Source organism: Orcinus orca, chromosome 7 (genome assembly GCF_937001465.1).
Source record: "Orcinus orca chromosome 7, mOrcOrc1.1, whole genome shotgun sequence".
NCBI lineage: Eukaryota > Metazoa > Chordata > Mammalia > Artiodactyla > Delphinidae > Orcinus > Orcinus orca.
Genome location: NC_064565.1, coordinates 26918877 through 26942339, shown reverse-complemented (window position 1 = coordinate 26942339; position 23463 = coordinate 26918877). Strand labels below are relative to the sequence as shown.

The 23463-nt window shown below is 39.4% G+C and overlaps 2 protein-coding genes and 1 non-coding gene across 22 annotated transcripts in view; 1 reads left to right on the top strand and 2 right to left on the bottom strand.

The window, feature by feature from the left end:
* The window catches only part of R3HDM1 (R3H domain containing 1), a 180959-nt gene extending 168321 nt beyond the window's left edge, over positions 1-12638 (bottom strand). For 12 of the 15 annotated variants that reach the window (XM_033420306.2, XM_049712650.1, XM_033420313.2 and 9 more), the window contains exon 1: positions 12468-12635. The gene's annotated coding sequence lies outside the window, so the exon portion shown is untranslated. Of the gene's footprint in view, positions 1-12467 lie in introns of all 15 variants that reach the window. The other 3 variants (XM_049712659.1, XM_049712658.1, XM_004265445.4) reach the window with 3 other exon arrangements.
* Positions 12639-12966: 328 nt separating this feature from the next.
* The window catches only part of ZRANB3 (zinc finger RANBP2-type containing 3), a 264853-nt gene continuing 254356 nt past the window's right edge, over positions 12967-23463 (top strand). The window contains exon 1 of one of the 6 annotated variants that reach the window (XM_049712663.1): positions 12967-12985. The gene's annotated coding sequence lies outside the window, so the exon portion shown is untranslated. Of the gene's footprint in view, positions 12986-13345; positions 13616-23463 lie in introns of those variants that run through there. The other 5 variants (XM_033420297.2, XM_049712662.1, XM_049712664.1 and 2 more) reach the window with 5 other exon arrangements.
* Positions 15737-15809, bottom strand: TRNAV-CAC (transfer RNA valine (anticodon CAC)). Its single transcript has one exon. It is a non-coding gene; the product is annotated as a tRNA-Val (tRNA).

Here is a 23463-nt window from a genome sequence, read left to right as displayed (position 1 = left end):
TTTGAAGATTTAAAACTTATTCTCAAATACTCTTGTGAGTCGCTTCATTTACAACTAAAAATCAGAAAGAGCGCACAGGTGGCCATCAACAGAATAGAAACACCAACTATATATTTACTCAATAAAATACTGTTCTAGTATAAAAGAAACTATTCATACAAGCAACAACTTGAATAAATTTGAAAAACATGCTGAGTGAAAGAAGCCTTACACAAAAGAATACATATTGTATAATTCCATTTATGTAAGTCCTAGTACAGGAAAATGTAACATATGGTGGAAAAGAATCAGAACTTTTGGTTCTTGTTTCGTGGGGTGATGATACTGTTCTATATCTTGATAGACAGGGATGTATATAATTTGTAAAACTCACTGAATGGTATGTTTGTGATTTGTGCATTTTTCTGTATGCATATCTACCTATAAAAATGTAACCAAATACTGAATTCTAGTTACTTATATGCAAGCCAAAGTGTTCAGGACTGAAGTATACTGATCCTTGCAATGTATTTTGAAATGCATCAAAAAATAAGATTGATAAAGGATAAAGTTAATAGAACAAAATGTTAATAATTATAGAATTGAGTCATCCAAAAAATTTTGTATGCTTGGAAAATTTCATCAGCATATCTGTGAAAAGCAACCTAGATGCCACAAGACACTAGTGCTATGTCTAAGTACAAGGGAAAAATGATTTTGAATTTAGCATTCCATACTACCAATCAGGTATGATGGCAGAATACAGACCTCAGGCATATAAGGTCTCCAAAGCTTTACTTCCTAAGCAATCTTTCTTAGGAAGATACTTCAGGCTACTATCAAGCAAAATCAGTGTAAAAATCAAGAGAGAGGAAGGATCCACAGGATCCAGCGAACAGTTGATTCAACCTAGGAGGGCAGTGAAGTCAAGTCCCAGGATGAGAGCAGGATACAGAATCCAAGAGAAAATCTCTGAAGGAAAGAGGCCTCCATGAAACAGACATTGAATAACTTTGAGGATATGTTGATGGTACATTATTATTTGTCAATCAGGAAAAAAAGAAAGAAAATTAGAAACCCCAGGAAAACTGAAAAAAACACCCTCCAAAAAACCAGGAAATCCATGCTTCTAATGTGTAACAAAACAAATTGACATGGATTTTGATGAACTGATGGAAGCTTAAAAAAGAATCCATTTGGGCTTCCCTGGTGGCACAGTGGTTGGGAATCTGCCTGTCAATGCAGGGGACACAGGTTCGAGCCCTGGTCTGGGAAGATCCTACACACCGCGAAGCATCTAAGCCCATGCGCCACAAATACTGAGCCTGCGCTCTAGAGCCCGTGAGCCACAGCTACTGAGGCCCGCGCACCTAGAGCCTGTGCTCCGCAACAAGAGAAGCCACGGCAATGAGAAGCCCGTGCACCGCAGCGGAGAGAGGGCCCTGCTAGCGCAGCTAGAGAAAGCCCGCGGGCAGCAACGAAGACCCAGTGCAGCCAAAAATGAATAAATTAAATAAGTTAATTTTTAAAAAACTAGTAAAAAAAAGAATCCATTTGACTTTTGATGCTAAGAACATTCTAGTTCTCTTCAAGTGACTCATCAATTCTGATAATAACAGTAGATAAGGGAATAATGATCAATTACAGATCCACTGTACTGTTTGATTTTTTCATGTATGCATTGTTTTGATTTTTTTGAAGTTTAAAAAATATATAAACTTTCCAAAAAGTTAAGTTTAGAAATGTACCAAGTTCTACAATAGCTCAGCTTGTCAGTTTTCTATTGCAGTAAAAAAAAAAAAAAAACACCCAAAACAAAACAAAAGTTTACAATCTGTTGAGTGTACTGAATAAACATAAAATGTTTTTGATTTCGAAAGACACAGAAGTTGGCGATATTACCTGAGTAGAATCACTCAAATCTAAGCATCATTTTTTTCAAATCGACTTGACTGTTATCAAAATGATCTAAAAATAGGTTTTAAAAGTGTCCACCAAGACTTTCATTTCCTACGGTCATACCACCTTGAGGAAAACAAAATCTAAAATCACAAAGATACCATTATGGTCTAGTTGCCTGGTTCTCTGACAAGATCTAGTGTGCTTTGAAGACTAGCTGTAGATTCTCTGCCCACAACAATATGGAATATAACCCAGCAAATCTAAGAAGGGCGCTAAACAGCTAGTGGGGGTATAAAGGGGCGAAGTACCTACTGAGGACATCTGTAGGATTAGTCCTCCAATTTCTCTCATTTTAGACAACAGGGCCAAGCAGGAGGGTCTTGGGCCTGGGCAACTAAAGTCTCCCATCCCTACCAACACTTCTGTTCTCTGGGGGTGTGAAGGGAGGGGGAGAAGGACAGGTGACTGATATTGATGCACCTTTATGATAACATTTCAACTGTGTCTGGGACCAGCTGGATCTCCTCTTCTCTGACTACGCTGTCCTTCCCTACACTCCCCCGCCAATATATATATATTTATCTCTACCATATAGACATATAGTAGAGACAAGTCCCTTAAGAATGCAGTCCTGTCACTAGAATAGTTCAAGTAAAGGCTACATGATTATCTGCTTGATTTTCCCATCATGTAAGGTCCCCACAAGAGCTTGCTCAAAAAGGCATGAGTCGGGTATGTACCCATCTCCCCATTCTAATACACCCTGAAAGAAAAAAGGAAAGGAAAAGCAGCTAATTTTATGAAAAGCTGCGCAGGTAACTGTCACTGGACTGATCCTTGAGAACCACTGAAGTTGGACCAGATGACCTCTCACATTCCAATACAACAATTTACCTACTGGTCTATGTAAATGCAGGTAATTGTAAGAAAAACTACCGCATCTCTTGGTTTAGCACTGAAAAGACAGGAAACCTTTGATAAGTGGAGATTAAAGATTTGGGTTTAGACTTTGCAAATGTCCCTTAAAACTCAGTACGTTTGGGATTAAGAGGATCTACAGTGGAAATGATTCACTTAGCTAGTAAAGATGCATAGTTGACAGCCCCAGAGCCACACTCTAGAGTGTTCTTAGTGTACTTGTTCCTTTAAATCCTAACTGTCTTTGGGAGAACACTGCTGAACTTCAGTAAACAAGTGTAATTTCCGTCTCCATCCAAGTATGCCCCCGTGCCATGGCCTTTGTACTTTCTGTTCCTCCTACCCAGAATGTTGTTCTTCCCTCACATGACTCGTTCCTGCATTTCAGTCTGGTGTTTGTTCCAATGTCAAGAGGTCTTCCTGACCAACCTGTCCAAATTGGACCCCACACCTCATTCTGTTTCTCAACCTGCTTCGTAAAAAAACTGCAATAATGTCTATCTGAAATTTGGTTCAATATTTATAGAATCACTGAGGATTTGGAATCATTTATATTTTAATTCAATTTTATTAATTTTAACTGGGAAAATACATTCTGAAGAACCATTCTCTAATTTAAGGGCAGAATTTTTGCATTTTCCTTCATTCTTCCAAAAGTTAATAGCAGGACTGCAGTAAGGCAACAAATGGTCTTAAAGGAGACATCAACTTACTCTCCCATTTCTTAGAAATTCCTTTACCCTTTTTGTTGGCTCTTCTCTTCTGTACTTGTTTGCTATCGTAATATGTAGTTAAAAGGACTGACAGTAGAAAATTTTCTGAATAAAGTTCAGCTTTTAAGTAAATACTATACAATGAACCAAATTTACATGAAGGTTACCATGCTGTGGTATGTACACTTTCAGTGGAAAAAAATTAGCTAATCCTATAGAATAGAGGTGGACAAATATAAATGAAAAAAGACAAGCCTCAGTTCTTTGGTGGTCTTTATATACCCAAATCTTTACAGGCATGATCTTGTTTCCTCCCTATAAAAACCCTAAAAGGGAGTGTCATTATCCTCATTTTACAGAAGAAGAAAGACTGAGAGGCTAAATAACTTGCTCAAAAATCACATCAGCTGTTAAGTGGCAGACTTATGACTTTCACCAAATTTCTGAGTTTCCAAAGGTATTTCTTTCCACTGAACAAGCTGTTCTCAAAGTATGGACCAATGACCACTGCAGATCATCAAAATGCTTTCAAAGGGTGCACGAGGTCCTCCTCTTTTCCCCTACGTATCTGTATGAGGCCAAATTGTCTTATGTTTCTACCAAAACCACATATCATATTAGAGTGAATGCAAAAACATATATGAGAACCCGGCTATCTTCTTATAAACCAGACATTATGGAGATCTGCAAAAATGTAAGACAATGCCATTCTTCTCGTTATGTTTTTGTTTTGAAAATATATTTTTTGTAAAATATGATACAGTTATCCCTCAATATCCATGGGAGATTGGTTCTAGGATCCCCCTTGGATACCAAAATCCATGAATGCTCAAGTCCCTCATATAAAATGGCACAGTATTTGCCTATAACCTTCATATATCCTCCGGTATACTTTAAAGTCATCTCTAGATTATTTATAATACCTAATGCAATGTAAATACTACGTAAATTGTTGTAAACATAATATAAATTCTATATAAATAGTCTCCCAAACATGGTGAGCTGTTTTGTTTTTGGAACCTCCTGGAAATTTTTTTTTTTTTAAACTATTTTTCGACTCACTGTTGGTTGAATCCATGTATGTGGAACCAACAGATATGGAGGTTCAACTGTATTTAGGTTAACAAGCAGTAAGTTTATTACTTTTCAAAAAATGAATCACTAAATAGTAAAGAAATACTCTCAATATTGTTAAAATGGCAATATTCCCCATATTGCCAAATTGACCTACCTATTTGACACAACCCTATCAAAATCCAAGCTACTTTCTTGGCAGAAACTGGCAAGCTGATCTTAAACTACGTATAGAAATAAAAAGGATCCAGAATAGCCAAGCAATCTTGGAAGAGAATAACAAAGTTAGAGGACTCACATGTCCCAATTTCAAAACTTTTTTACAAAGTTACATAATCAAGCATTGTGGGACTACTGGCATAATGACAGACATATAAATCAATGGAATATGTATCCACCTAGAGGGATGGGATAGGGATGGTGGGAAGGAGATGCGAGAGGGAGGAGATATGGGGATGTAGGATATGGGGATGTATGTATATGTATAGCTGATTCACTTTGTCATACAGCAGAAACTAACACACCACTGTAAAGCAATTATACTCCAAAAAAGATGTTAAAAATAAATAAATAAATAAATAAATAAAATGGAATAGAATTGAAAATTGAGAACTAATCTTCTACAGTTATGGTCAACAAAGGTGCTAAAACAATTCAATGGAGAAAGAATAACAAATGGTGCTGAGATTAAGAAAAAAAAAAGGATACCTGCATGTAAAAGAATGAATTTGTACTCCTACCTCACACCATACACAAAAATTCATTCAAAATGGATCAAGATCAACCATATCACAGAAAGTGTACCTTCCCCAAATTGGTGGCCTACAACTTGTACTTCTGACCTCCTCACAATCTTCCCACATTGCTTTAAAACATTTAATACTTTTGTATGAAAAGGTTCATGGTCGCATTATAACCATAGTATAACTTAACAAGCACTAATATCATTTTCTTCCCCCAAATTATACCTCATTTGCTGTCTTTACAAGAGAACAAAATCTTTTATTTTGTTTTACAGATGATCAATTGCTTAAAATGCAATTATTTAGTTGAATAATGAATGTACAGCCTCCCTTGACAAAATCCTTTTCTAGCAACAGGAAAATGAACAATATAGATGACTGATATCAGATTCTTTCTAGTTCATATGAAGTGAGCTTGTAAAGTGAAAGGCAGCAAGCCCTAATAAAATAAGAATGAACTGGCATTTAGGGGAAACAAGGCATATAAAATGAAAATGGAAACTGCGTGTTGGGTATGCTTGACGTAGAAGTATTTCTATTGCATGCAGATGTACATGAACAATAAGAAATGTATGACTGGTATTTTGCAGAGGATATTTGTTTAAAAACAGAGGCTTTGGGACTTCCTGGTGGCGCAGTGGTTAAGAATCTACCTGCCAATGCAGCGGACATAGGTTTGAGCCCTCGTCCAGGAAGATCCCACATGCTGCAGAGCAACTAAGCCCGTGTGCCACAACTACTGAAGCCCACGTGCCTAGAGCCCGTGCTCTGCAACAACAGAAGCTACCGCAATGAGAAGCCTGCACACCACAACGAATAGTTGTCCCCGTGCCACAACTAGAAAAAGCCCACATGCAGCAGGGAAGACAAACGCAGCCAAAAATAAATTAATTAATTAAACAAAACAAAACAAAAAACAGATGCTCTTTTCCCAATACTATACAGGAACATACATATAAGTAAAGGGTATTTTTTTTCTGTAATTGACTTAATAATTTTAAAATAATTATAGATTCACATGAAGTGTAAAAAACAGTACAGCAAGCTCTCATGTACTCTTCATCCAGTTTCCCCCAATGATAACATTATACAGTTGGCCTTCCATATCCATAGGTTTCATATCTGTGGATCCAACCAACAGACTGAAAATACTCAGGAAAAAAATTTCAGAAAGTTCCAAAAAGCAAAACTTGAACTTGCCGTGCACTGGCAACTATTTATGCAGCATTTGCATTGTAGTTATCAATACAACGACTTAATAGCATTTGGTATTATAAGTAATCTAGATATGGTTTAAAGTATATGGGAAAATGAACATAGGTTATATGCAAATACTATGCCATTTTATACAAGGGACTTGAGCACTTGTGAATTTTGGTATCCAAGGGGAGTCCTGGAACCAATTCCCAGTGGATAACATGGGATGACTGTGTAAGTGTAGTTCAATATCAAAACCAGGTATTGACACTGATATAATCCACAATTTTATTCAGATTTTACCAATTTTACATGCACTCCTTCGTGTGTGTTTCTATGTAATTTTATCACATGTATATAGATTTATGTAACCACCGCCACAATCAAGATACAGAGCTGTTCAATCACCGCAAAGATCCCTCATGTTAACCCTTTAGAGTCACAACCACTCTTATCCTCCCACCCCATCCCCAATGCTTGGCAACCACGGATCTGCATTCTAATTTTTTCATTTTGAGAATGTTATATAAATGGAACCATGTGGTTATCCCACTTCAAGATTGTTTTTTTCACTTGGCATAATTCCTTCAAGATCCATCAAGTTGCTATATACTATGGTTTGTTCCTTTTTATTGCTGCATAGTATTCCATGGAATGGATATAGCATATGTTGTTTAACCATTCAGTCACTGAGGGGTATTTGGGTTGTTTCCAGTAAAAAGACACTTATTTTTAAACACAGAACTTCTGTAATAAGCTGCTTCCCCAAGAGGACTTTTAACATGAAGGCCTTATGCTCATTTAAGCCATTGCTTTGCATATAGGTACAGATTTTTTCCCCCCACAACATGAAAACTTAAAGAAAAAAAACCCTTTAAATCCCATAGCTGCCCTCCCCAGTGAGGGCCAAGACAACAAAGTGAAATCTGCAGTTAGTTAAACTTCTAACTCAGACTGTAAGGTGATATTTTATACCAGTATGGAACTTCTTTCATGTAGAAGGCAGATTAGTGAAGTTAATTGCACAAGCAGACCACAAAAGTAAATTATATCTGTCACTGATCAAGCTAAAGTTGGGAGAAGTCAAATTATAGTACTTTAAACTCTTAAGACAAGACAATATCAAATTATTGACTTTTAAGAACAAAGGTCAAGAGTTAAAAATGAATGTAGTTTATGTTCCATACTTAATTTCTTTTGGAGAGAAAGTAGCTTTAGGGAGTTGTAGATGAAAACTTTAGTCAAGCAGGCTACAAGAACAATCATTTAAACATGTTATGTGGTCTAGTATTTATGAAATAAGAAGGCTCAAAAACGTCACAATTTGCTTGGAGAAGTGAGCTTACAGGTAGATATTAAGAAAAAAGTCGCAAATCTACAACTCAGATGGCAAAGAGAATAACAAAAATCATGAAGTGTAGGCTTTCAAAACTCATAGGAAAAAATTTCAAGTTAATAGGTATGTGTAGAAACTAAAAAGGTAAGAAGAGGCAAAATAATAAAGGATAAAATCTGGGAATAAAAAAACAAATTGCAGGAAAATAAGGTAGAGAACTAGTTTTGAGCCAGGATTAAATAACTCATCTCTTATTTCAACCACCAGCCAATAACTATTGAATTAAATCCTAGAAAAATACACATACTTATCAGGTATAAGCAAATCTGTTACTATGTAACATATCCTTATTTGGAAAGCAAAGTTAACTTAATAAAATTGTTTGATTATATGATTTGACTCTTTGCCCATGTCTGTATTACTAGTAAGCATTATCAGAATTCACAGGGATCAGGTGGGAAAATTATTTTACTCCTTTAGAAAAAGACTACTATTATACCGAGAACAAACTGACACGCTCCCTTCTCTTTATAATAACAGTTTATTCATCTTAAGTTATAAGTAGTAAGTTATCATCACTGTATGTAGATATGACTGAAAAGATAGTGTACTGATTCTGTGGTTTGGAGCAGCAAGTGCTATCTGAAAAGTTCACTACCATTTGGAACCACACCTTTTTGACATACAGGCTGCCCAACATATTTACAATAGATCATGAAAGTGTTAATAGTGAGATTTTCTAATGCAAATAGCAACAATATAATATAAACCTATCAGTCTTAAGGATTTATTATTGTAACATTTTCAAGAATGGAAAAAATAAAACTGTTATCAACTCTCAGTGCTTCTTTATTTCTAAGGAATTAAAACTTAACATTAGGGACTTCCCTGGTGGCACAGTGGTTAAGAACCCACCTGCCAATGCACGGGACACGGGTTCGATCCCCGGTCTGGGAAGATCCCACATGCTGCGGAGCAACTAAACCCATGCGCCACAACTACTGAGCCTGCGCTCTAAAGCCCGCAAGCCACAACTACTGAAGCCCACGTGCCTAGAGCCCGTACTCTGCAACAAGAGAAGCCACTGCAGTGAGAAGCCTGCGCACCACAACGAAGAGTAGCCCCCACTCACTGCAACTAGAGAAAGCCCGTGCGCAGCAACGGAGACCCGATGCAGCCAAAAATAAAATAAATAAAAATAAATATATTTATTTTAACCCACAAAACTTAACATTAACTCAAATGGGTATAATTATGTGTTCTATAGTGCCAGTACAAGAACATCTCTTTCATTACTTGGCAATTCTTGTCTTCTGCATAATATTTGAAAAAGTGTATTTCAATTTACAAAATTTTCTACGCTGCTGCCATTTAATGCCCCTCGAAGGAGCATCCAACTGTACTGGGTTCAGTAACTTCGGAGGTCCACCATAACATTTATATATTTCAGCTCGCTATTCAGCATAAGGTGTAGCTGCCTTGAACCCTGGCCTGGAATTACTGTCAGAAGTCTTCATAATAAAACTGTTTTCAGGCTAACTTTAAATTTGTCTCACTGTACAAACTCCAAGGACACTATTATGTGTGAAGACCCAGTATGTTTTCAAAAGTGCCTGGGAGGAGAAAGGAACAGTGTGTCTGGCATGTTGTACCACAGAAAAGAAACACTTAAGAACTGGTAAATAATGAGAACTAAAAACAGCAACAAAACAGTAGTAAGCCTATGGCCATAACGAATTCAAACAACTTGCTTAATCTTAACACCATAAAGAGTTCAACGGTTGCTTGCCCCTGGTAGCACAATGAATGTGGAAAGCAACTATATAAACTTGATCTTGAAACATCAGCTAAATAAAATTTAAAGATATTATAATGATTTATCACTAAAATAATTTACCACACACTTTTATTCCAGATAATCCATTTGAAATAGTCAACAAACACCTGCATTTTACTGCAAAATAGAAAAATCTCCTATAGGGACTTCACTGGTGGTGCAGTGGTTAAGAATCTGCCTGCCAATGCAGGGGACACAGGTTTGAGCCCTGGTCCAGGAAGATCCCACATGCCATGGAGCAACTAAGCCCGTGTGCCACAACTACTGAGCCTGCACCCTAGAGCCCACGAGCCACAACTACTGAGCCTGCAAGCCACAACTACTGAGCCTGCACTCTAGAGCCCACGAGCCACAACTACTGAAGCCTGTGCGCCTAGAGTCCGTGCTACGCAACAAGAGAAGCCAACACAATGAGAAGCCCACGCACAGCAATGAAGAGTAGCCCTGGCTCGATGCAACTAGAGGAAGCCTGTGCACAGCAAAAAAACCCAACGCAGCCAAAAAATAATAATAAAAATAAATAAAACAACAAAGACTAGATGTTTCCAAAAAATTATTTTAAAAAAATCTCCTGTAAAATAAATAACTCTTTTGTACCTGATGATCAATTTCCCACAAACCTTTCCCTTTGAAAATGGCTAATTACAAACTGCACTTAAAGTCACAGCATAAACGAAAATCCCCACAGCACTCCTAACAGAACATGTTCTGAGGCTCCAACAATACTGTATGCATTTGAGAAACAAACTCATTCTCTTAATGTGTGAAAATAACAATAGTTAATATTTAACATATTGATACATACTATGTGTTAGGCACAATGTGAGAGGCTTTACATACTTCATCTCTAATTCTCACAACTCCGTGAGTTAAGCATAACCACCCCCATTTTATAGATGAGGAAACTGAACTGAGGCTCATAGAGGGGTCCTGCAGCTATTAAGAGAATACAGATGCCTCCTACATTTTCATCACCCTTTCTGTACATAAGGCACGTGAGATCTGAAAGCATTATAGTAATTTATCAATTACCCAAACAAGTTTTAGAAAATGCTATGCTGAGTAATGTATGCTATGGGTACTTTTTGGGGGGAGCTGAGGGGACTCACCCTTCAGGGTTATACTCAGGGTTTCATTTTTTAATTCTAACACACCATCCAAATTTCTTTCAGGTCCTGAATCTGTGGATCTATGTCAATTCTCTATCTAGGTATATTAGTTATGGAATATGGAAGATCATTAAACCATTTTAGTCTTCTCAGACCCTGAAGAAATGGTCCAATGTTTAGTCAAAACTCAGCTATTTCTTCAGAACCCAAGTTTATTCTGGTAACAAGTAAGCCTCAGGACTGGGCCCGGGGTTTTACCTCTGATTACAGACATGTCTACAACAAATTATAGAATCCATTATTTAAGAACATATTCACCCCCCACAAAGAAGCAAGGGCTGAGAAGATGAGCACTCAATCAACGTGTGAGAAAGAAGCATTCCCTTTCAAATATGGCCAAATATGTCAAATTTTGTTAGCATTCCCTCTCAAATATGGCCAAATATGTCAAATTCTGGTAAGTTGAGGTGTGTCCAATTAACCTAGTCACACTGGTATCCTACTATGTTAAATATCACACAGATTTTACTGTTTCAAATATTACAAGTAGGTGGGCTGCCAGTTTGACTTTAACCATCTTTTCATTATTCCAAAGTTCTTGTAATCATAGACATTTAGGCTAAAAGCAGAGGGTTTCTTCAGAATTACAATCAGGCAAACCATAACCTCAGAGATATATACATACATGCATATACATATATACACATATATATATACACATACACAGTTTTTTTTTTTTCACGGAAATCATATTAGAAAAATCATCTGCTATTTACTAAGCTCTCTTTGTCTTTTACTTAGATGACTTGCTACCCCAATTATACGCGGGACCTGATAGCCTCAACAGTTTGTTTCTGCATAAGAGCAGAGGCACTCTCCTCTGCACCTAGCAACAAAAAAAGAGAGCGAGGAAAAACTTCAATCACACAGGAATCTGGGGGGCAGGGCCTAAGGCTCACCCATAATGTGTGTAAATCTGATCCCCGAAGTCCGTGGCACTGACAGTCATTCAACTTTCTTTGTAATATTCCCATTGTGCTTTTTCTGGTACCACACGCAAAATGCACCACCTAACATTTCACCAAACGGTCGGAATGCCTTACTTCCTTTCTAAAAATTCTCGGGGTGCAAGGCCGGGGGTGACGGCCGTGGGGTGGGCCGGGGAGCCTGAGGCACCGGCGCCAGCCACCCGGGAGAGCAGAGCCACGCACGGCACCCGCTCCGGGCAGGCCTGCTGTGGCTGGTTCCCGAGTCCCTAGGGCTGCAAAAGCAAGCAGCAGCAGCCATGGCAGGGACTTGGGAACCTTTCCCCTGCCTCCTCCGCTAGGCCTCGAGGGGTTTGCTTTTCACATGGCCCCCGGGTGGGGGCGGTGGGCACAAGGTACTGGATGCAGATGCAGTCGCAGCCGCAGCGGCGGGCCAGGCGAGCCGGGGCTCCCTCGGAACCCGACCTCCCGGCGAGGCTGGCAGCCGCAGCACCTCGGCGGGGCCCTGACTGGAGCGCCGACCGCTCGGCGGGGAAGGCCACCTTCGCACACACCACATCTTCTCCCCTGACTGCCTCCTTCTCCGTTAGCGCTACCGGTTGGCAGGCGGGGGAGGGGAGCGAAGCGCGTTATTCCCGGGGAGCTGGAGGGGGGAAGGGAGGGCATCTCTTACCCGCGTTACTGAGGAGGAGGAGAAGGAGGAGGCGGTTGGAGCGCGGCGCGGCGGGGCGACGGCGGGGCTGGGTGGGTGCAAGTAAGAGTCTTACGAAAGGGAATTAACCCCATCACCAGCCCGGACACCGGCTCCAGCGGCAGCCACGGCTGGCAAAATCCCGCCCCTTCCCACCACGCACTAGCCCCGCCTCTTCGTTCTCTTTGAGGGACAGTAGACAAATCATAGGTTGTACATCCTCGGAGTGACATGAGGATCATCCAATCACGCCTGAACAAACTGCCTTCTCTCCACCCCTTCATCTCCTCCCGGGCCGCGGGAGAGCCAGGACAAGTCTTTCTCCACCCACAAGGGAAAAAGAGCCAATCGGCTGTAAGTATCCGCCCTTGAAGGACGCAAAGGACAACCAATGATAAACCTAAGAGGACAGCCATTTTGCCCACTTGTAAAAGAGCCACCTTTTCCCACGAGTCGGAGCCCGAGGTGGGGGAGTTCTGGAAGTTTTTACTGACCTGGAGGTATTGGAAAGACAAACATATTTTTTCAAGGAGTATTTATATTGCTTTATAGGAGTAAAGGAAAATTTTCGTCCTCCATGTGGTGGGAAGTGGGGACTGCTGCTTAAGGACTTGGCTCCTCCCCTCAGCAGTAACAGGCTCTAAGCCGAACACCTGGTTCTCCAGCCTCAGCGCGGAAAGGCGGGGTGATTGCCCTCTTCGGCTTGCAGCCGACTACAGTTCCCAGCGTGCTTTGCCTCCGCCCATTTCAGCTCATCCGTTTGCTTCCCGCGAGGCCTGACGGGAATTGTAGTTCTTGGGCGGTACCCACGCCGCCTCATTGGCCAATGAGAAAGGACAAACTTTTGAATGATTTGGAGTTTGGGGCGGGGAAGTAGTCGCAGGGCTGTGGTGAAGCCTTTTCACCAACCTAGCAGAAGAGAAAAGGGTTACAAGCGAAAGGTAGTCGAGGAAGAGTTTTCTAAGAACGCCGTAGGAGTTTTAGATTCCTGGTATTTAGACTCTCTTACTTTCAGTTTGTGTCTTTGAAGTGACTTCCGCTTTGCGGCGGACACAGGCCAAACCTGTGGCGGGAGTTGGAGATTCTGCAGCGAATACACCAGGTGTGGCCGTCTGGGAGCGGCGTGGCGGGCAAGTTGGTAGTTTCTTACGTGAGAGATAGCTGAATGGAATTTAATTGCATTTTAATTAAGAGTGGGGGAAATGGGATGGAGGGAGGGTAGTTCCCAAGTCCAGAATGCCATGCTCCACCGCACTCTTCACTCCCCGAGTCTCACTTTTTTTGTCTTTTGAGTTGCTCAGGATTAGATTGCACCCATATATTTGTGGAGGGTGCCTCTAAAACCTTCACGTCTTCAGTTTGACTAAAAAGAACCGGTTCAGAAGTTCTGAGCTAACTCCTCCCACTCTTACAAACCAACTTCTAAAGTCTGGTTCGAAGGAGAAACGCTACAGAAGGGCTCATGATTGACGAGAATCGTCCCATTCTTTTTTTGGTTTGTTTGTTTTTAATGTAAAGCATACATTAAACAAGTGTCGACAGGTCATTAGAAAGACGTTGGAGCCAAAAGCCTAACAAGCTTAGCACGTTAGGCCCTGGTTTATGCCCCCCCCCCCCCGCGCCGTCGGGGGACAAAGTTGAGTGTGTTTTTACTGTTGGACGTTCCGTTTGAGGTTGCTTGGGAAACTCATTGAACAAAAGAGATGCAGGTGTTATCAGGAAAGGCCTTCCCTCCCCAAACCTGATGGCTCTCATTTTAAACTCTTGCCAATCATTTTGACTGAGACTTTCTCAGATAAATTCTAACTCAATTTTCCCTGCGGTTTCACTAAGACTTTCTCTTAGAAATCATCTTGTAAATATTTATTGAGCACTTATACTGTATTAGGCTCTATGCCAGACTTTGCGGGGAGAGCAGTGCCAAAAAGACAGGCTCCTCGTCCAAAAGTAGTGAGGAAAACAGGCCAAACAAAATGAATCGTAGTGTTACTTGTTCTTCTAATCTCTCTCTAAACTAAGTCAAATCTTCATTAGTCATGTTTTGTAGTTACTTTTTCCATTCTACTTGTGGACTGAAATAAGCATATTTTCTTTATTTTTTTTTAATTGAAGCACTAATAAGTCTGTGTCCTATACTCATGAGTTGTGTTTATGCATCAACTAGATGGTAAATTTTATGTTGTAATCCTTCTAGATATAGGAATGTAATCATACATTTCAGCCACAGTGTTCTGGTTCCACCAAAGAAAGTGTTGACTCTTGCTTTTTAATGCAGCTGGGAATTTCATACAATTAAACAGAGGAGTCTTATATAAATGCTTATTTTTTTTTGTCGTGAGGGCTTCTAGTGTAAATCAAGTCAATAAATAGTAATGGCCATCATTTTATTGAGTGTTTCCTCTGAGCCAGGAATGGTGTTAAGTGCTTTCAGTACATGTTCCCTTCAGCAATGGGCAAGTATTGTTCTGTGATGTATTATACTTGAAGAAGTTGGAGTTCAGTGAAGTTCAATAAGACTTAAAAAATTTTTTATTGTGGTACAGTTGATTTAAAATGTTGTGTTTGTTACTACCGTATAGCACAGTGCATCAGTCATACATATACATATATCCACTCTTTTTTAGGTTCTTTCCCCATATACGTCATTACAGAGTATTTAATAGAGTTCCCTGTGCTATACAGTACGTCCTTATTAGTTATCTATTTTATATAGAGTGGTATGTATATCAATCCTGATCTCCCAGTTTATCCATCCCCACCCTGAATAAGACTTTAAGGCCTTGATTAGAAAATTTTGGAACTGAGATTCATATCCAGATCTGTCTCATTCCTGAGCTCTTAACCACTGCTGATTTCTGCCTCTCAAATATTTATTGATCCCCCAATATGTGCCAGGCATATAGTGAGAAATGTGAAATTCCATCCTAGGATTCTGGAACCAGTGGTGGCAGTCACTTCCTCTTTTGAGCTATCCTTTGGCATCACCTAATACATACTCATTGTATTTAAAAATACAGGAAAATATAAAAAAGAAAGTAATCTGTATTCCTGTTAAAGATACGACTATTAAATCTCGCTGAATATCCTTACAGATCCCTAATAGGTACAGACGTGTGTATGAGTAGTATAATACTACTTTGCTCTTTTTTAAAAAAAATATTTATTTATTTTGGCTGCACTGGGTCTTAGTTGCAGCATTCAGGATCTTCGTTGCCTTGTGAGGGATCTTCATTGCATCCTGCAGGATCTAGTTCCCTGACCAGGGATTGAACCTGGGTCCCCTGCATTGTGAGTGTGGAGTCTTAACCGCTGGACCACCAGGGAAGTCCCCTACTTTGCTCTTTTTGTAAACTGTTTTTGACTCAAAAATAGGCTGTGGATATGACCGAAAATCAGTAGCTTTTTAAAAAATAAATTTATTTTATTTATTTATTTTTAGCTGCGTTGGGTCTTCGTTGCTGCGTGCAGGCTTTCTCTAGTTGTGGTGAATGGGGGCTACTCTTCGTTGCAGTGCTCGGGCTTCTCATTGCGGTGGCTTCTTTTGTTGCAGAGCACGGGCTCTAGGCGTGCAGGCTTTAATAGTTGTGGCACGCGGGCTCTAGAGCGCAGGCTCAGTAGTTGTGGCGCATGGGCCTGCATTGGCAGGCGGATTCTTAACCACTGTGCCACCAGGGAAGTCCTCAATATCAGTTTTGATGGCTCTCTGGTATTACATTGTATGTTTCTAACATAACCAGTTCCTAGCTGATGGATATTTACATTATTTTTGATTAACTTCTTTTTTGATTGTGCTAAAAAATATATAAACTTTACCATCTTAACCAATTGTAAGCGTACAGAACAGTAGTGTTAAGTATATGCACCTTGTCATGCAACAGATCTCTGGAACCTTTTCATCTTGCAAAACTGAGACTCTGTACTCGTTGATCAACAACTTTTCTTTTCCTGCCTCCTGCAGCCCCTGGCAACCACCATTCTACTTTCTGTTTTCTAAGAGTTTGACTTTAGATGCTGCATATAAATGGAATCATGTAGTATTTGTCCTTCTGTGACTGGGTTATTTCACTTAGCGTCATGCCCTCATTGTTCATTCATGTTGTGGCATATGACAGGACTTCCTTTTTTTTTTAAGGCTGAATTAATATTCCATTGTTTGTATACACCATATTTTATTTATCCATTCATCTGCCAGTGAACATTTAGGTTGCTTCCACTTCTTGGCTATTGTGAATAATGCTGCAGTGAATGGGTGCGTATATCTCTTCAAGATATGTTTTTAGTTCTTTTGGATATAGGTGTTCTTTCGGATATATGTATATACGTATGTATACTTCTGGGTGTGTATATATATATATATATATATATATATATATATATATACACATGTATTATTTACTTATTTTTGGCTGCGTTGGGTCTCCTTTGCTGTGCATGGGCTTTCTCTAGTTGCGGCGAGAAGGGGCTACTCTTCGTTGTGGTGTGCAGGCTTCTTGTTGTGGTGGCTTCTCTTGTTGCGGAGCATGGGCTCTAGGCACGCGGTCTTCAGTAGTTGTGGCACGAGGGCTCAGTAGTTGTGGCTCACAGGCTCTTGAGCGCAGACTCAGTAGCTGTGGCACACAGGCTTAGTTGCTCCGTGGCATGTGGGATCTTCCCAGACCAAGAATCGAACCTGTGTCTCCTGCATTGGCAGGCGGATTCTTAACCACTGTGCCACCAGGGAAGTCCCGATATATACATGTATATACATGTACACGTACATGTATATGTATACTTCTGGGTATGTATATACACGTATGTATACCCAGAAGTAGGATTGCTGGATCAATTATTAACTTTTAAAAGCAATGTTGTCATGAACACCATTTCTGTATGTTTGCCTGATTATCCTTTAAATCTAACTTTTTAGAAATAGTATTATTTAGTGTTATTTATTAATACAATACTCTGTAATTCCTAAATTGCTCTACAGAAAGGTTATGCCTATTTTCTTTCCTAACAGTGTGTGAGAGCACCTGTTTCCCATCTTTTATTCTATCCAGTATGATTGTGAAAAGTGATCCCTCATTTATTTAATTCTGTCTAGTTGAATTCTGTTTATGTTGAGCATCTTTTATGTGTATATTGTCCATTGTTGTCTACTCTTTTTTTTTAATAAATTTATTTGTGTATTTATTTTTGGCTGGGTTGGGTCTTCGTTTCTGTGCGAGGGTTTTCTCCAGTTGCAGCGAACGGGGGCCACTCTTCATCGCGGTGCGCAGGCCTCTCACTGTCGTGGCCTCTCCTGTTGCGGAGCACAGGCTCCAGACTTGCAGGCTCAGTAGTTGTGGCTCACGGGCTTAGTTGCTTCGCGGCATGTGGGATCTTCCCAGACCAGGGCTCGAACCTGCGTCCCCTGCATTGGCAGGCAGATTCCCAACCACTGCGCCAGCAGGGAAGCCCTGTTGTCTACTCTTTTGAATAGACTGTTGTTATCTATCATAGTCCCTTAGTAATTTTAAAGAAATTACTTCCTAGGTTTTTAACTCCTTGTCATGTATTTTGCCTTTATTCTCATTTTGAAATTTGTCTTTTTAACTTTTTAATGCTGTTTTTCTATGACATAGTGTAAATTATTTTAGTGTCGAAATTTATGTCTTTTCCCTTAGGGTTTCTAGATTATTTGTGATGCTTAGAAAAAGCTTTATGATGATTAGAAGTAGATAATAAAACATAATATGTATATATAATTTTTATTTGTTGTTACATTTGGTTTCACAATATATATACACTTGGTTTTGTTTGGATTCTCTACTCTTTCATTGTTCTGTCTTTTCTGTGACTTGTACCATACCCATTTTCTTAATTTCTATAACTTGATAGTATGTTTTGATATCTGGCATGTGTGGTGTGCTTCCACTTTTTTAGACATTGTCTTGTCCCTTGTCACATTTTCTTGTATTTTGGTGTCATTTTGTCAAATTAAAAACAAACATCTGAAAGAAACAAAAGAAAACAAAAGAAACATCTGAAAGAAACAAAACAAAACAAAACAAACATCTGCACTTTTATTTTTTAAATTTTTTGGCTGCTTCGCGTAGCTTGCCAGATTTAGTTCCCCAACCAGGGATTAAACCCGCGCCCCCTGCAGTGGAAGCGCGGAGTCTTAACCACTGCACCACCAGGGAAGTCCCAATATCTGCACTTTTATATTTTAACAAAATACAAATTTAACTTTATATAGATATGAAATACTACTTAAAGGCAATACAGAATTTTTCTTAGTACGGGCAGTGTTCAATGAGGCATTCTGTGCTTTGTTAAAACATGTTTTTATTACAGAGTTGAAGGTAAATGGTGACAGTTTAAGAGCACATCTAATTTTTTAAATTATATAATCATGTTTTAGGGCTTCCCTGGTGGCGCAGTGGTTGAGAGTCCGCCTGCCGATGCAGGGGACACGGGTTCGTGCCGTGGTCCAGGAGGATCCCACATGCTGCAGAGAGGCTGGGCCTGTGAGCCATGGCCACTGAGCCTGCGCGTCTGGAGCCTGTGCTGCGCAACGGGAGAGGCCACAACAATGAGAGGCCCGCATACCGCAAAAAAAAAACAAAAAAATTATATAATCACTTTTTATACAGAGACTAACATTTTGTAGGTGGCTTTCTGTAGGACCTGCTGACTTCTGGATTCTTATCTCTATTTATAACTACTTATTCCACTGTACCTCATAGCCTTTTCAGAGTACTTCAAATTCATCATATCCCCTAAATCTATTCCTCTTCTCTTCTCCTTTCCTCTCTATCTCAGTTGTTTATTTGGTCAAGAAATATTAACCATCTACTATGAGAGGTATTAGATAATGGTCAAGAGGATAGGATCCAGGCTGCCTAGGCTTAATTGTGCTTTCTGCCTTGTACTACTTGAGTGACCATAGGCAGATTACTTTATCAGGTGTCTTTGTTTCCTTATCTGTAAAATTGAGATAAAAGAAGTCATAGGCCATTATGAGGCTTAAATGACTTAATATATGTAAAACACCTGAAATAGTGCCTGGTACTTAGTAAGTGTATGTTGGGTTTTGTTTGTTTGTTTTATTTTTAGTAGAATAAGTAACTTTTTCAATATATTAATCTCCGATAAATCTCATTCCTATGTACAGAAATTTCAAGTTTGTAAAGTATAATTCTTTGGTTCTATAATGGAACATTAATTAAGACAAATTACTTTTAAAACACATCACTTTCAACCAGAATAAAAAGGGTTTTGTTAATATTGTTTCTGTTGACCTGGCTGATGCTAGAGTACTGAAGTAAAACAGTGTTAAACAGGACATTTGTGGTCCTTGACATTATGAAGGCATTCTAATAGGAGGGAGTATAACAGATGAAAATAATTGCCAATCGCAGTTAAGTGCTTAAAGGAAACGAATTGATATTAAGGAAAATGTAGGAGAGTCCAGTTGGGAACTACTGCAGTATTCCAGTTGAGCACTGATGGCTTGGGGTTGGTGATGGCAATGGAACTGGGAAGAACTGAATAGATTTGAGATATATTGGGGGAATAATTAATAATAAGTGGGTGTAATTTGGTGGTTAAGAAGCAGAAATCAAGAATGAACTCAGGTTGCTGGTTTGAGTAACTTGCAGGGTTGCACTGTTACTGAGAGATTTGGTCACGGAGCACACAATTTGATAGAGAAATCAAGACTTTGGTTTTGGACATTTAGGCTAGAAGTGTCTATGTATGGTCAGGCCACTAGAAGTATGGTCAGGCCACTTAAGATGGTTGTTCTCTTGCTCTCTGTACGTCCCCTGCTCCATCCCTGCATGCTTCACCTACACTCAACTCACCTGACTGACCTTCCTGTGAGTATTTCCCCCAGGCCCCAGCTAGTGATTGTTCTTATCAAAGGGGCAGTGAGGGGCGCGCCAGTAGTGGGACTGGTTTCCTTGGTAGCTAATGCCCCCACCTGCATCAATTCCCCTATAACTGGTAATCTCCCCTAACCCCTGGGAGCGATTACTGCCACCTTGTCCTGCCCACCTTGCACTGTAGACTATTGCTCCAGGACCCTGCTTCAGACATGTAAACTCCCCCATCCATTAAACCACTGATGCCTCTGTTGCTGACTCCAGGCTCTTTCTTCGGTCTTAAAGCTGGGCAAGTGCAGACCTTGTAGGCCTGCCAGGTGCAGCCCAACACTTTGAGATTTTCAAAATGTCAGGTAGGTAATTAGATGTAGGAGTCTGAAGCTAAAGAGATTATAAATTGTACTACCTGGACTATTTGTGGTAGCCTTCGAAAAGGTTGTCCATTCTTCCAAATTTGACAAGGTAATCTTTGTAAAGTAGCAACTTGGTTAAACTCTGGAAAAGGCTCCCAATTTCTTACAGACTAAAGTCCAAACTCTTTTTAGCATGGCATATGAGAACCTCCCTGACCTGACCTGTTTTTACTTCTTTACCATTTATCACAAAGCATCTTATTTTTTAGCTATACTAAACTGCTTAGTATTTTCTGAAACTGTGGTATTGGAAGTATGGCTTCTTTCTCCCTAGAATATCCTTATCTTTATTCTCCACCGGCAAATTCCATTCTTCCTTCAAGTTTCAATTTAAGAGTTACATCAGATATTTAAATAAGGTGTACTATGTTCCAAGCATTTTTTCTCCTAACTGAAGCCTTCTTTGATTGCTTGCTACCTTAGAGGATTCAACACTCCCACTTATGTGTGGTATTCTTATGCATACTTCTTTCATGTGTGCTTATTGCCTTGTGTTGCAATTATTTGTTTATAACTCTTATTTTCATCTTAGATTTAGCTGGAAGGTAGGCTACAATGACACAAATTCATCTTTGTTTACCTGGTACTCTCTGTGATACCTATTATATGCCTAGTACGTAATAGATACTCAATAATTAGTTGTTGAATGAGTGATTTTAAGAGGCAGTGTTGCATAATAGCAAAAATTCAGACTTTTACGTTACTAACTGGTGATAACTTATTTAATATCTTTGAACCTCAATTTTCTTGTCCTTAATGTGAGGATAATGATACTTACCTTTCTGAGTTGTTTTGGGAATTACAGGAGATTTCCTAAAATTTCCCAGTGTACTGCCTCACAGAAAGAGATCAGTCAATAAGTGGGAGTTATTTTATCATTATTCTAAAAACAGTTGCCTGTAGAATGAAAGACTCTAGGGTTCTTGCTTTTTTTCTTCTTTATTTTTTCCCTTTTATTTATTTATTTTTTAATCGAGGTATAGTTGTTTAACAATGTTGTGTTAGTTTCTACTGCACAGCAAAGTGGAGTTCCCTGTGCTATACAGCAGATTCTTTTTTTTTTTAATTTAATTTTATTTATTTTACATACAGCACGTTCTTATTAGTTATGTATTTTATACATATTAGTGTATATATGTCAATCCCAATCTCCCAATTCATCCCACCACTACCACCCCCACCCCGCCACTTTGCCCCTTTGGTGTCCATACGTTTGTTCTCTACATCTGTGTCTCTGTTTCTCCCTGCAAACCGGTTCATCTGTACCATTTTTCTAGGTTCCACATATATGCGTTAATATACGATATTTGTTTTTCTCTTTCTGACTTACTTCACTCTGTATGACAGTCTCTAGATCCATCCACGTCTCTACAAATGACCCAATTTCATTCCTTTCTATGGCTGAGTAATATTCCATTGTATATATGTACCACATCTTCTTTATCCATTTGTCTGTCGATGGGCATTTAGGTTGCTTCCATGACCTGGCTATTGTAAACAGTGCTGCAATGAACATTGGGGTGCATGTGTCTTTTTGAATTATGGTTTTCTATGGGTATATGCCCAGTACTGCGATTGCTGGGTCATATGGTAATTCTATTTATAGTTTTTTAAAGAACCTCCATATTGTGCTCCATAGTGGCTGTATCCATTTACATTCCCACCAACAGTGCAAGAGGGTTCCCAATTCTCCAAACCCTCTCCAGCATTTGTTGTTGGTAGATTTTCTGATGATGCCCATTCACCTGGTGTGAGGTGATACCTCACTGTAGTTTTGATTTGCATTTCTCTAATAATTAGTGATGTTGAGCAGGTTTTCATGTGCTTCTTGGCCATCTCTATGTCTTCTTAGGAGAAATGTCTATTTAGGTCTTCTGCCCATTTTAGGATTGAGTTGTTTGTTTTTTTAATATTGAGCTGCATGAGCTGTTTATATATTTTGGAGATTAATCCTTTGTCTGTTGATTCGTTTGCAAATATTTTCTCCCATTCTGAGGGTTGTCTTTTTGTCTTGTTTGTAGTTTCCTTTGCTTTGCAAAAGTTTTTAAGTTTCATTAGGTCCCATTAGTTTACTTTTGTTTTTATTTCCATTACTCTAGGAGGTGGGTCAAAAAAGGTCTTGCTGTGATTTATGTCAAAGAGTGTTCTTCCTATGTTTTCCTCTAAGAGTTTTATAGTGTCCGGTCTTACATTTAGGTCTCTAATCCAATTTTTTTTTTTTTTTACATCTTTATTGGAGTATAATTGCTTTACAATGGTGTGTTAGTTTCTGCTTTATGACAAAGTGAATCAGTTATACATATGTTCCCATATCTCTTCCCTCTTGCGTCTTCCTCCCTCCCACCCTCCCTATCCCACCCCTCCAGGCGGTCACAAAGCAGGGAGCTGATCTCCCTGTTCTATGCTGCTGCTTCCCACTAGCTATCTACCTTACGTTTGGTAGTGTATATATGTCCATGCCTCTCTCTCGCTTTGTCACAGCTTACCCTTCCCCCTCCCCATATCCTCAAGTCCATTCTCTAGTAGGTCTGTGTCTTTATTCCTGTCTTACCCCTAGGTTTTTCATGACATATTTTTTCCCTTAAATTCCATATATATGTGTTAGCATACGGTATTTGTCTTTCTCTTTCTGACTTACTTCACTCTGTATGACAGACTCTAGGTCTATCCACCTCATTACAAATAGCTCAGTTTCGTTTCTTTTTATGGCTGAGT